A 13,451-nucleotide genomic window follows, 5' to 3' on the forward strand; every position below is an offset into this window, starting at 1 on the left:
GAAATTGTCCACCTTATGTTGCAGCAGAATGTTGTCATTGTACATAGCCTTTATTGCCTTCTTAAAGGTTTGTACGAACCTCTCAGCCAATCCATTTGTGGCTGGATGATACGGGGCGGATGTGTAATGCCTTACCCCATTCTTCTTCATAAACCTCCGCAACTCTTCGGACACAAACTGTGGTCCGTTATCAGAGCAAATCTGTTCTGGCAAGCCGTTCCTGGCAAAAATGGTCCGTAGGACTGCAATAGTTTTCTCCGTGGTGGTGGAGGACATTTTGATGCCCTCAGGCCATTTCGAGTGCGCATCCACAGCTATTAAAAACATTGAGTCCATGAATGGACCAGCAAAATCAATATGCACCCGTTGCCATGGAGATGAGGGCCACTCCCATGGGTGTAGAGGGGCATGTAGTGGTGCATTTTGGACTTTCTGGCATCCTGAGCAGCTCTTGGTCATGTCCTCGATTTGTTTATCGATTCCCGGCCACCACACATAAGCCCTGGCAAGGCTTTTCATTTTTACCCCTCCCAGATGACCCTCATGAAGCTCATTGAGCACTCTATCCCTTAACTTGGGTGGAATTACCACTCGGGATCCACACAGCAAGGTCCCCCGGCACACTGACAGCTGTTCTCTTCTTGTCGAGAATGCTGACAACAGTGAGTCGCCATGTGCTGGCCATCCCTTCACCGTCAAATCATATACCCGAGACAGTGTCGGGTCAATTCGGGTCTCCTTTTCTATACGAGCGTTAGTTACCGGTAGGTATTCAACTATAGTCAAATGAAATATTTCGACAGGATCCACTGCTGGTGCTCCCTCCGCAGTAGGCAGTGGCAGGCGTGATAACCCATCAGCATTTCCATGCTGTTTCGTGCCCTTATATTCAATCTCATAGTGGTGCACCCCTAGAAAGAGTGACCATCTTTGTAGTCGTTGCGCAGTCATCACCGGAACGCCCTTCTTCGGATTAAAAATGGAGACAAAAGGCTGGTGGTCAGTCAGCAAGGTGAATTTCTGCCCGTGCAGATAGTAATTGAACTTTTTCACTCCCCACACTAGGCTGAGGGCCTCCCTGTCAATCTGGGCGTAGTTACGCTCGGCTGAGGTTAGTGATCGTGATGCAAAGGCTATTGGCCTCTCTGAGCTGTCCGAGAATTTGTGCGACAGCATCGCTCCAATGCTGTAGGGTGATGCATCACACGTCAAACGAATTGGTAGTGCTGGGTTGAAATGGGCCAATACCTCTTTCGATGTGATTAGTGTTTTGCTCTTCTGGAAAGCTCGTTTACATTCGTCACTCCACTTCCATGGCACTCCAGTTTGCAGTAGGGTGTTCAGTGGGTGTAGTATTGTAGACAAATTTGGCAAGAACTTATGGTAGTAGTTTACCAGCCCGAGGAACGACCTCAGTGTAAAGTCTGTGGGTTGTTTAGTTAATTAATGCACAGACTCCAAGAGTAACTTAAAACAGGACTTTACTATTCGAAGGTCAGGGCGAATCTGCCCAATAACTCCTGGCACAACACTTATATACTGGTGTGGTCACCGTCGGTATTACCGTATACAGAAGCCAAACAAAGTAGTGCCACACCTAAAATAGTTCTCTTAAAGGTGAACGGTTACATACAATAGTTCTCTTAAAGGTAGACGGGTACATACACTACAATCCTCCCTTTTTAGCTTACAACATACTTATTCCCCATTAAACATAACATATAATCAACTTCATGTAAAACAATTCACAGATATAGTCTCTGCGGGAAACAGTTCACAGATTCAGTCTCTGCGGGAACAGTTCACAGATTCAGTCTCTGGTCTTGACTCGGTCCGAACAACATCTCTGTGGTGTAGCCGGTTCACATTTCTAGCGTGACTCATCCAATAGTCTTTCCCTTGGCTTAACAGCTTGAACTTCCGTCCTGCTGAACCAGCAGTGCTGACTTTTACAAACAGCTGGACTGCCTTGGTAATTTTTCCTACTTTCCAACTGATTTGGCCCCCTTTGTAGGGCCCACGTGCATGATCTGATAGAAGTGATAATGATTTAGATGGTTATCGTCTTCTGCTTCGTCTTTTTCTTTTCTGCTTCTTGGAGACTCTCGGGGCTCCCTTATCCGCTGCCAGCTGTAGCGCCACCATCTCCCTATGTTCCTTAGACTTTAAGTGCTTCATCCTGATTTCTGCACTTTGGGAGTTTTCATCACAAGCTGGGCAGACCAAGTCATCGTAATATTCCGTGTCACTCAACAGGTCATGGTAATATTCGGTGTCGTCCTGAGCTAGTCTAGCGAGAGGGCCTGCTACTTCTTCCGTACCCAACTGGACGTTAGCCGACTGTTGTTCCCTCCCTAGACATCTTTCCTGAAGAGACTTCTTCATGCGTTCATATTCATCCCGCTCTTCCTGGGTTTCCTGCAAATCCTTCACTAATGACCTCGTTTGTGATTTCAATATTTCCCCTTCCCTCGGGGATTGATTGATCAGGCTATTCAATCTTTCTACTGGAGCAGCTGTTTCAACATTGTGCTGTTCACATTGACGTGATTCAGCGTACTTTTGGCATCCCTGTAAAATCTGTGTTGCAACCTCAGCTATTTCCATAACTTTTGAGAGCTCCGAACTCCTTCCCTTTGAAGATTGAAGCTCGTGTTCAGATTGTTCCCATTGTAGAGTCTTGTCCTTCAGCATATGAAGGAGTTGGCTGACCGTTAACTCTTCCATGGGAACACTGTGGGTCAGAGTCTTCTCCATTTCATCCACCTTTTCCTCCAATGCTTTCACCTCTAATTTCTCATCTATGGATGGAACTTCTACCGATGAGTCTGTCTTGGCCTTGAGCTCATCAAGAATTTCCTGCAGCCTTTGGACTTCTTGCTCATGTTCAACCTTCAGTTGCTCATATGCTTCCACTGAAACTAGCTTTTCGGAGGTTGCCGAGTTAACCCCTTCCAGAATTGTAGCCTGGGCCTGTTCATACTGTTCTTTCAACTTCTCACACTCTGCTTGTAAGGAGTCGTAGAGAAGAACTGGAATAAAATCCTGGCTTCCTGAAGATTCCTCTTCATTTGCTTCTTCCTGCAAATATTCTAACTCCTGAACAGCATAAGGAAGATGTGATCGGTAATTGGTCACGATGGCTCTATGGTCGCTCTCTGCTTGAGCTAGCTGCTTCTGTTGTCTTTCCAGATTCTCCCATTCGGTGTCATAGAACTTTTTCATTGTTTTCATCTCTTGTACGAGACGGTAACTCAATTGTTCTAATTGTTGTCGTAATTTGAAATAAGTTTGAGTCCGAGCTCGGTGTTCTTCCGTTATGGATATGTCCGTAACTTGAACAGGCTCAGAATTTTCTGTCAAACTAGGTTGTCGTTGTTCGGTGGAGTTCTGCTCTGAAACTTCGTTCTTCTCTGGAGCATAAGCCTTTATGCATGCCTTCGTTTTTCCAACCTTCGTCGGCAAGTCCATTTCAGCCTTGTCTTTCATATTTGAATTGGTCTTATCGTCATCCATTTCAGAATCTGAGCTGATTGTCTGCACCGAGTCCTCACTCGTTATGGCTTTTAGATAGTGCCATTCCATGTCTATTTTCTTGATCCACTCCCGTCCTAGAAGTGGTGGTCCTCCCTCATGTAGTACGTATAAGTTCATTCTTGGGTGTTCTTTACCCCTATCTCTCACTTTGACTCTTATCTTTCCCATGGGGTATACTTTATGCCCCGTGTATGTCTGCAATATGAACTTGGTATCTCTTAAGGGTATATGTGAGAATAGCCGGTGGTAATCCCTTCGATTTATGACTGATAGAGCTGATCCAGTGTCCAACTCCATTTTCACTTGGATTCCAGCTATTTTTAGCATGACCCAGATAGTTTGTAGGTCAGCTTCCTTACTCACATTGTGAATTCTCAGACTACCCAGCTCCTGGCCGTTTGGGTCTGAGTCTGAATTCTGTTCGTCTGAACTCTTCTCAGCCACCTTGTGTACCTTGTTGTACTTTTCCTGTGATGGCTTCCTTTGGTTGTTGGTCCTTTGGTTGTTGGTCTTCTTCCCTGACCGGCATACCTTAGCTATGTGACCCAGTTTGCCACATTTCCTACATTCCTGGTTCTTAAACCAGCATTGGTTCTGGTCGTGTGTTGTCTTCCCACAACGATAGCATTTTGTTGTTGTCGAGGTAATTTGATCCACACTTAGTGCTGCTGTCTTTAGCTGCATTTCCGCAGTTCCCTTCGCTGCGGCTTCGTGCGATGCTGCAATAAGGACAGCCCTGTCAAGTGTAAGGTCGTTCTCTTCGAGTAGTCGCTTTTGCGTTCCTTCCTTTGCCAACCTGCACACGAACTTGTCTCGCAATGCCTCTGTCAGATTCCCTCCAAACTGGCAGTATTTCGCTAGTCTACGCAGTTCGACCAAGTATTCTGCGTTGCTTTCGTCTTTCCGTTGCGTTCTCGCATAGAATTTGAATCGTTCCGCCAACATCAACGGTGTGGGGTTCAAGTGATCCTTCAGAACAGCCACAATATCATCGAAAGTCTGATCCGCCGGTTTAGCTGGTGATAGTAGATGCTTCAAGAGCCCGTATGTCTTCGCGCCCATCGAGTTTAGCAAGGTTATAGCTTTGTCATCTTCTTCTATTTTATTGGCCTCACAATAGATCTCGATGCGTTCCACGTACGTGGCCCAGTCTTCTACCTCGGCATTAAAATCGTTGATGTTACCACGCTTAGGCATCTTCCTCTCTTTCTGATAACACCCCGAATTTTTTCTTTAACTTATTTTTTTTTTCTAAGATGGCGGTTTTCCCACGAAAATGGCAGTTTCCCGCGCTTATCTTCTCTCCCCGCCCACTTCAATGGCGGTTTCCCGCTTCTGTCTTCTTCCCCGCCTAATGGCGGCTTCCGCGTTTCTTCCCTAGCGGGAGGGGTACACTTTCCCCCACAGGCGACGGCCGCTGGCTTTCAGGTTCACAGCCTGCGCGTCGGCTTCAGGGCTTTCCCTTTTCTCGGCAGGGCAACCAGCGCTGGGTACACCCCGTTGACGGCGAACAGTTTCAGCCGCTGGTCTGGCTCTCGCTCAGTTCCCCTTGCTCGGGCTCTGTCTCTCTCCCGCTCGCTCGGCTCTACCGGCGCTGGGTACACCCCGTTGACGGAGAACAGTTTCAGCCGCTGGACTGGCTCTCGCTCAGTCTCCCTTGCTCGGGCTCTGTCTCTCTCCCGCTCGCTCGGCTCTACCGGCGCTGGGTACACCCCGTTGACGGAGAACAGTTTCAGCCGCTGGACTGGCTCTCGCTCAGTCTCCCTTGGTCGGCTCTGCCTCTCCCGCTCGCTCGGCTCCCAATCGCCTCTCCCAGCCGTCTCGCAGTCCGGTGCTTCCCTCCCCGGCTGCGGCTGAGTTTATCTCTTCCCGCGCCTACGTTCCCGGTCGCAGCACTTCGTGGCTTCGGTCGCTGCCCGGCCTTTTTCGCCGGTCGCGGTCTAGCTGTCTCACGACGCTGTTGCGTCCCCCAGCCTGTCTGTACCGCGGCTTCCTTGCTCCACGCTGCCCCAGTCTCAGCACCTCTGGGCCCGACTTCTGTCCGGCTCCTTTCCCCCTCGACCGTGGTCGAGTGCACCGCCCTTATCCTCCGGTTATTCTTTTTACTTTCCCTTACTCACAGTCACCGTGGCCACCTTGCTTCTCGTGCTGATCGGCTCACTCCTCACCGTGGCAGAAGGGACAGTCAGTGCCTGTTGCTGATGGAAGTCTTTGTCTCTAAATTCTTCCTCCTTTCTAGTTCTGCAGCCTCGAGTTTTTTCCCAGCAGAACGACGAGGGCGGTTGCCTCTTCTCAACGCTCGTTAACTGCTTCGGATGTATTGTTGCCGCAGGGTACGATCGGACTCGTCGCCACTGTAAAGTCTGTGGGTTGTTTAGTTAATTAATGCACAGACTCCAAGAGTAACTTAAAACAGGACTTTACTATTCGAAGGTCAGGGCGAATCTGCCCAATAACTCCTGGCACAACACTTATATACTGGTGTGGTCACCGTCGGTATTACCGTATACAGAAGCCAAACAAAGTAGTGCCACACCTAAAATAGTTCTCTTAAAGGTGAACGGTTACATACAATAGTTCTCTTCAAGGTAGACGGGTACATACACTACACTCAGTTGTGACACGTTTTCCGGTGCTGGAGCCTTGACTACTGCCTCAATCTTTTCTGGGGACTTATGTAACCCCTCTTTAGCAATAACGTGGCCACAATACGAGATCTGTTTTTTAAAAAACTCGCATTTGGGGCGGTTAGCTCGGAGCCCATATTCCTTCAATCTAGTGAGCACCTGCTCCAGGTTGGCGAGGTGATCACTGTCATTTTTGCCCGTGACCAGGATGTCGTCCAAATAACACTGGGTCCCTGGGATCCCTTGCAGGACTTGTTCCATTGCCCTTTGCCAAATAGCCAGAGCTGATGCTACCCCGAATACCAGCCGGTTGTATTGGTAGAGACCTTTATGGGTGTTGATTGTGAGGTATTTTTTTGATGCTTCTTCTACCTCCATTTGCAGATACGCCTGGGCCAGATCAATCTTAGTGAAGCGTTTCCCTCCAGATAGCGAGGCGAAAATATCTTCAATGTGCGGAAGTGGATATTGCACGGTGTGAAGGACTGGGTTCACTGTTACCTTAAAGTCCCCACAGATGCGAACCTTCCTTGGTTCCCCAGGCGTGCTGCTCAACGACTTTTTCATTACAGGGACGATGGGCGTAGCCCACTCGCTCCAGTCTACCTTGGACAGTACTCCTGAACGTTCCAAACTCTCCAGCTCTGCTTCGATGGCTGGGCGGATCGCATAAGGTACCGGTCTGGGCTTAAAAAATTTTGGGCTTGCGTTTTCTTCGATTTTAATTGTTGCTGTCATGCCTTTTAGTGTTCCGAGTCCTTGCTGGACCACTTCTTGCGCGTCGGTTAGGATCTTTGACAGTCGCCCAGGTGTGACGTCATCATCCTTTTTGGCAGCCACAGTCAGTGCTTGTATGGAATGCCAATCCAGCTGTATTTTCCGGATCCATTCACGTCCCAGTAATGGTGGTCCTCCATCTTGCAATACATACAGGTCTAGTTTTGGTGTTTCCTTACCGTTATATATAACGGTCACCCTTATTTTTCCTTTGGGGTAGACTTTTTGCCCCGTGTACGTCTTCAAAATAATTTTTCTGTCTCTCAAGGGTATGTGTGAGAATAGCCGCTCGTAGTCCCATCAGTTTATGACTGTTAGGGCTGATCCTGTGTCCAATTCCATTTTTATCTGGACTCCTGATATCTTGAGTATTATGTCCGTGTATAATTGAGACACGGACTGCAGGAGTTGGTTATAACAGGTCTTTACTGAATGGAGGCAACCTGGAACTACTATGCAAATGTTACTACACAGGCTTATATACAGGGGTGGTCACTCCTGGTACTGCAGTATACAGGGGCTGCAGAATATAGTTCCTTCTGCAAAGTACATACACTACAATTCCTCCCCTTTTAGCTAAACAGTACATAACATTCGATTAACAATGAAATAACATATTTACAATTACAGTTGCTAGATACATTAGTTGAAGTTAAGCAATTATAAGTTCAGTCTTTGAGGAGGCTTCCTGATTCTGTCTGGATAACGCCTCTTTGGGGTATCAGGTTCTTCTGGCAAAGTTGAGTCGGGATCAATGTCGTTGTTTGGTTCGTCTGCTTCCAATATCACCGATTCTGAGGTAGATGCAATTGGTACTTCGGTTTCATCACCAGGTGTATAGGATCGTGGTGTAGATTTGACGTTTTCCAGTGACTCTAGAATCTGGTCAGCATGGCGTCTTACAATGCTCTCTCCAACGTCCACGGTATACATTAGAGGTCCTTGCCGTGTGCAGATCGTTCCTGGCTGCCATTTCTCTGTGCGGTAGTCCCGGGCCAAAACTGGTTGACCTATCTTAAAACTCCTGGTCGGCCTTTCATTCATATTCTGAAACTGCCTGTTCTCCACATCTCTTCTGACGTTTGGCTTAACCAAATCCAAGTGGCATCGTAGTCTTCGATTCAAGAACATCATGGCTGGAGTTTGGTTGGTAACCGCACGTGTCGCATTCCGGTAGGCAAACAAGAAGTTATCCACCTTGTGCTGTAGGGGTATATCTTCATTACACATTGCCTTGATAGCCTTCTTGAACGTTTGAGCGAACCTCTCGGCCAATCCATTAGTGGCTGGATGATATGGGGCGGATGTGTAATGCTTAACACCATTGTTCTTTAAGAACCTCCGGAAATCTTCAGACACAAACTGTGGTCCATTGTCAGAGCAAATCTGTTCAGGCAGCCCATTGCTGGCGAATATGGTTCGTAAGACTGTGATAGTTTTTTCTGTGGTGGTTGAGGACATTTTTATTACCTCTGGCCACTTTGAATGTGCATCCACCGCAATTAAAAATATCGAGTCCATAAATGGACCAGCAAAATCAACATGCGCCCTTTGCCATGGAGATGAGGGCCACTCCCATGGATGTAGAGGGGCTTGTGGTGGGGCGTTTTGGACCTTCTGGCATCCTGCACAGCTCTTGGTCATCTCTTCGATTTCTCTATCGATTCCCGGCCACCACACAAACGCTCTGGCTAAGTTCTTCATTTTTACCCCTCCCAGATGACCCTCATGAAGCTCATTGAGCACTCTATCCTTCAATTTGGGTGGAATTACTAATCTGGATCCACACATCAAGGTTCCTCTGCACACTGACAGCTGTTCTCTTCTCGGCGAGAATGCTGGCAGCAGTGGTTCGCCATGTGCTGGCCACCCCTTCACCGTTAAATCATAGACCCAGGAGAGTGTCGGGTCATTTCGTGTTTCCTTTTCTATGTTTGCATTCGTCACAAGGAGACATTCGACTATGGTCGAGTGGAATATCTCCACTGGATCCACTGCAAGTTCTTCTTCCACCATCGGCAATGGTAGGCGCGACAATCCATCAGCATTCCCATGCTGTTTAGTTCCTTTGTACTCGATGTCATATTGGTGTGCCCCTAGGAAAAGGGACCACCTCTGTAGCCGTTGTGCTGTCAGTATCGGTACGCCCTTCTGAGGGTTGAAAATGGAGACAAGAGGTTGATGATCAGTAAGTAGAGTAAATTTCTGACCGTGCAGGTAGTGATTGAACTTCTTCACCCCCCACACCAGGCTGAGGGCCTCTCTGTCAATCTGGGCGTAGTTACGCTCGGCTGAAGTTAACGAGTGTGACGCAAAAGCTATCGGCCTCTCTGAACCATCAAGGAATTTATGTGACAGTACCGCCCCAATGCCGTAGGGAGACGCATCACACGCCAGTCTTATCGATAGTGATGGGTTGTAGTGAGCCAATACTTCTCTTGAAGTGATTAGGTCCTTACTCTTCTGAAAGTCCCGCTTACATTCATCACTCCATTTCCATGCTACTCCCATTTGTAGTAGGGCGTTGAGTGGGTGCAGAATTGTGGACAAATTCGGCAAAAACTTATGGTATTAATTCACCAATCCGAGGAATGACCTCAGTTGCGACACATTTTCAGGCGCTGGCGCCTTAACTACCGCTTCAATTTTGTCAGGGGACTTATGTAACCCCTCCTCATCAATCACGTGGCCACAATACGATATCTGTTTCTTAAAAAACTCGCACTTGGGGCCCATAGCCCATGTTCACGTCGTCTAGTGAGCACCTGCTCTAGGTTGGCAAGGTGTTCACTGTCATCTTCACCTGTCACTAGGATGTCGTCCAAGTAACACTGAGTCCCCGGAATTCCTTGCAGGACTTGTTCCATCGCTCTTTGCCATATCGCCGGAGCTGATGCTACTCCAAATGCCAGTCGATTATACTGGTAAAGACCTTTGTGAGTGTTTATCGTGAGATACTTCCTAGAGGATTCTTCAACCTCCATCTGCAAATATGCTTGTGCTAGGTCAATTTTTGTAAAACGCTTCCCTCCAGATAGTGAGGCGAAGATATCTTCTATCCTCGGAAGAGGATATTGTACTGTGTGAAGGACTGGGTTCACCGTCACCTTGAAGTCCCCACAGATGCGAACCTTCCTTGGCTCCTCAGACTTACTGTTTAATGTTTTCTTCATGACAGGAATGATGGGTGTCGCCCACTCGCTCCAGTCTACCTTAGATAACACGCCTGCATTCTCCAGATTCTCCAGCTCTGCCTCGACGGCTGGGCGAATTGCATATGGCACCGGTCTTGCTTTGAAAAACTTGGGAATTGCATTCTCTTCTATTTTTATCGAGGCGGTTACGCCTTTAAGAGTTCCCAGTTCTTGTTGAAATACCTCTTTAGCATTAGCTAAGATTGTTGACAATCGTCCAGGAGTGACGTCGTCATCCTTTTTACCAGCCACCGTCAGTGCCTGAATGGAGTGCCAGTCTAAACTTATCTTTCTAATCCATTCACGTCCCAATAACGGTGGTCCACCATCTTGCAGCATGTACAGATACAATTTCTGTCTTTCCTTGCCGTTTTATTCGACAGGCACCCTTATTTTTTCTCTGGGGTATACTTTTTGCCCCGTATACGTCTTCAAGACAATGGATGTCTCTTTCAAGGGTATGTGTGAGAATAGCCGCTCGTAGTCTCGTCGATTCATGACGGTTAGAGCTGATCCTGTATCCAATTCCATTTTGACTTGGGACCCTGCTATCGTGAGGGTGACCCAAATGGTTCGGTGATCCTCTTTTCCGATTACGTTGTGAAGTTTGAGACAGCTTAGTCTCTTGTTCCCGGATTCACTATCGCTCATCTGGTCTTCGGAACTACTGTCCGTCATCTTTTGTACTTTCCTGTACGGTTCCTTAGTAGCCTTTTTGTTGTTGTTGGTCTTCCTCCCAGACCTGCAAACTTGTGCAATGTGTCCCATCTTTCCGCATTGCCTGCATATTTTGTCCTTGGACCAGCAGTCCTTCTGGTCATGGGTTGTTCTGCCGCAGCGATAACATTTTGCAAATCCCCGTGTCATTTCGTGAGTGCCGTATTCCTGTGGCTTTTGCTGTATTTCTGCAGCTCCCCTTGCTGCTGCTTCGTATGATACTGCCACGCTGAAAGCCTTATCTAGCGTCAGCTCTTTCTCTAAGAGTAACCTCTTCTGGGTTCCTTCACTCAGGAGTCCACAGACAAATTTGTCCCATAAGGTATCTGCCAGTCCTGCTCCGAACTGGCAGTGCTTTGATAGCTTGTGTAGTTCCGTAAGGTAATCAGCATTGCTCTAATCTTTATGCTGATTTCTCCTGTGGAATTTAAATCTTTCTGCTATCAGCAGTGGTGTAGGATTTAGGTGTTCCTGTAGGATAGCAACAATTTCGTTAAAACTCTTCACCTTCGGTTTGGCTGGAGTAATCAGGTCCCGCAATAGGCCGTACGTTCTTGCGCCCATTAAGTTTAGCAGTACCGATGCCTTTTTCTCATCGGCTACTTCGTTTGCCTCACAATATACCTTGACTCTTTCCACATACGTGGTCCAATCTTCTGTTGCATTATCGAAGGCAGTGATATTGCCAGTCTTCGGCATCTTGGAAATCTAAGATGGCGCCTCCCGCGCTTTGCCTTCTTCCCCGATTTAACAAAATGGCGCCTCTCGCGCTTTGCCTTCTTCCCCGCTGGACTAAGATGGCGCCTCCCGCGCTTTCTGTCTTCTCCGCTGTTGCTAGCGCTGTTGCTGGCGTTTTATGCCTTGATGGCGACGCCCTATGGTCTTCACGCACTTCCCCCTGCGCTGCTGCTAACGCCGCTCTCCGCGGTTCCCGTGGCAAACTGCAGCTCCTCGCGGCTTTCTGCGCGTTTAATTTTTATTATTTCCCCGTCGTCGGAACAACCCTGCGGGACTCTTGCCTCCCTCTTCTCAGGTCTGTACGCTGCCCGGCTTCGTAGCATCGGCCGCGCCCTGTGTGCTCCACCCTCTCTCTCTCTCCTCTTCCCGACAACGCTGCTCGGCCCCGTTGCAAAGCCACCCGCTCGAGCTCTAGAACGCCGCAGCCCAGGAAGGATCAGTGTACTACCTGCCACCAGCCCGATTAGCTGGAACACCATCGACAGGATAACCAAGCCCCGCTCTCGACAGCCTCTCCTGCAAATCTTCAACTCCGCTGACTCAGAGGCGGATGCCCACGGTCGACGCCCGTTTCTTCTGTTTCTTTCTTCCTTCTGGCCTTGACCTCTGATAACTTCGCTTCAGGGATGGATCCCCATGAGGTGGTGCAGACTGTAGGTAAGTTCGTATCTGCTCGTCGCCAGTATTATGTCCGTGTATAATTGAGACACGGACTGCAGGAGTTGGTTATAACAGGTCTTTACTGAATGGAGGCAACCTGGAACTACTATGCTAATGTTACTACACAGGCTTATATACAGGGGTGGTCACTACTGGTACTGCAGTATACAGGGGCTGCAGAATATTGTTCCTTCTGCAAAGTACACACACTACATTGAGAGTGACCCAAATGGTTCGGTGATCCTCCGTTTTGATCACATTATGTAGTTTCAGACAACTCAGCTCCCTGCTTTCGGAGTCGGTATCACTCTTTTGTTCGTCTGAACTATTCTCCGTCACCTTATGTACCTTCTTGTACTTTTCTTTTTGGAGATTTCTTATTGCTGGTTTTCTTTCCTGACCTGCAGACTCATGCTATGTGTCCTACTTTTCCACACTGTCTGCACACTTTGGCCTAGAAATTCAGTTGCGTTCGCCAGCCGTTAGCGCCATAAGAGGAGTAGATTTCGAGCGCTAGGCACTTTGCGCCCGGGCGCAGAGCGATCTGCGCCTACGCCCAACTTCAGTTGACATTTTGCGCCGGCGCAAAGTGTTTGCGCGCGCTCAGCTGCGCGCGCACCTTATGACGTCATTTCGTCGTGCAACGCCGTTTGTGCACCCCAAACCGGAACTTCAGTGGCGCCCGCCCAATGTGGGCATGGCGCTGTTAAGAACTGTGAAGTGGAACGCAGCAGAGGCCCTGCGGGCCTCGGGGAGCGCTAATTAAAGGGCACTTAGACTGAGGTATAAAGGCCAGCCATTTTGCTGCAATGACTTTAGTGCTTTGGATTTCTGGACAGAGACCAAGGAACAGACCTTACTGATTTCACAGAATCACAGAATCACACAGAAACCTCACAGTGCAGATAGAGGCCATTTCGGCCCATCGAGCCTGCACCGACACATATCCCACCCAATCCCCGTAACCCCTACACCTAACACATATCCCCATTTAATCCCCCTAACACTAAGGGTCAATTTATCATAGCCAATCAACCTAACCCGCAACATAGGAGAGGTATTTTTGGCTTCTGGCCAGAGCTTGGAAATTTGACTCATTGTGGTTTGACTGTTTGCAAGTATATTATGGGGGCTGCATGGGGTTCCAACCCTCAGTTCCAGCATTATGTGCGAAGGGCTTGCAGACGCTGTGTGAGAGGGG

Source organism: Somniosus microcephalus, chromosome 1 (genome assembly GCF_052327205.1).
Source record: "Somniosus microcephalus isolate GS21.2 chromosome 1, FLI_Smic_1.0, whole genome shotgun sequence".
NCBI lineage: Eukaryota > Metazoa > Chordata > Chondrichthyes > Squaliformes > Somniosidae > Somniosus > Somniosus microcephalus.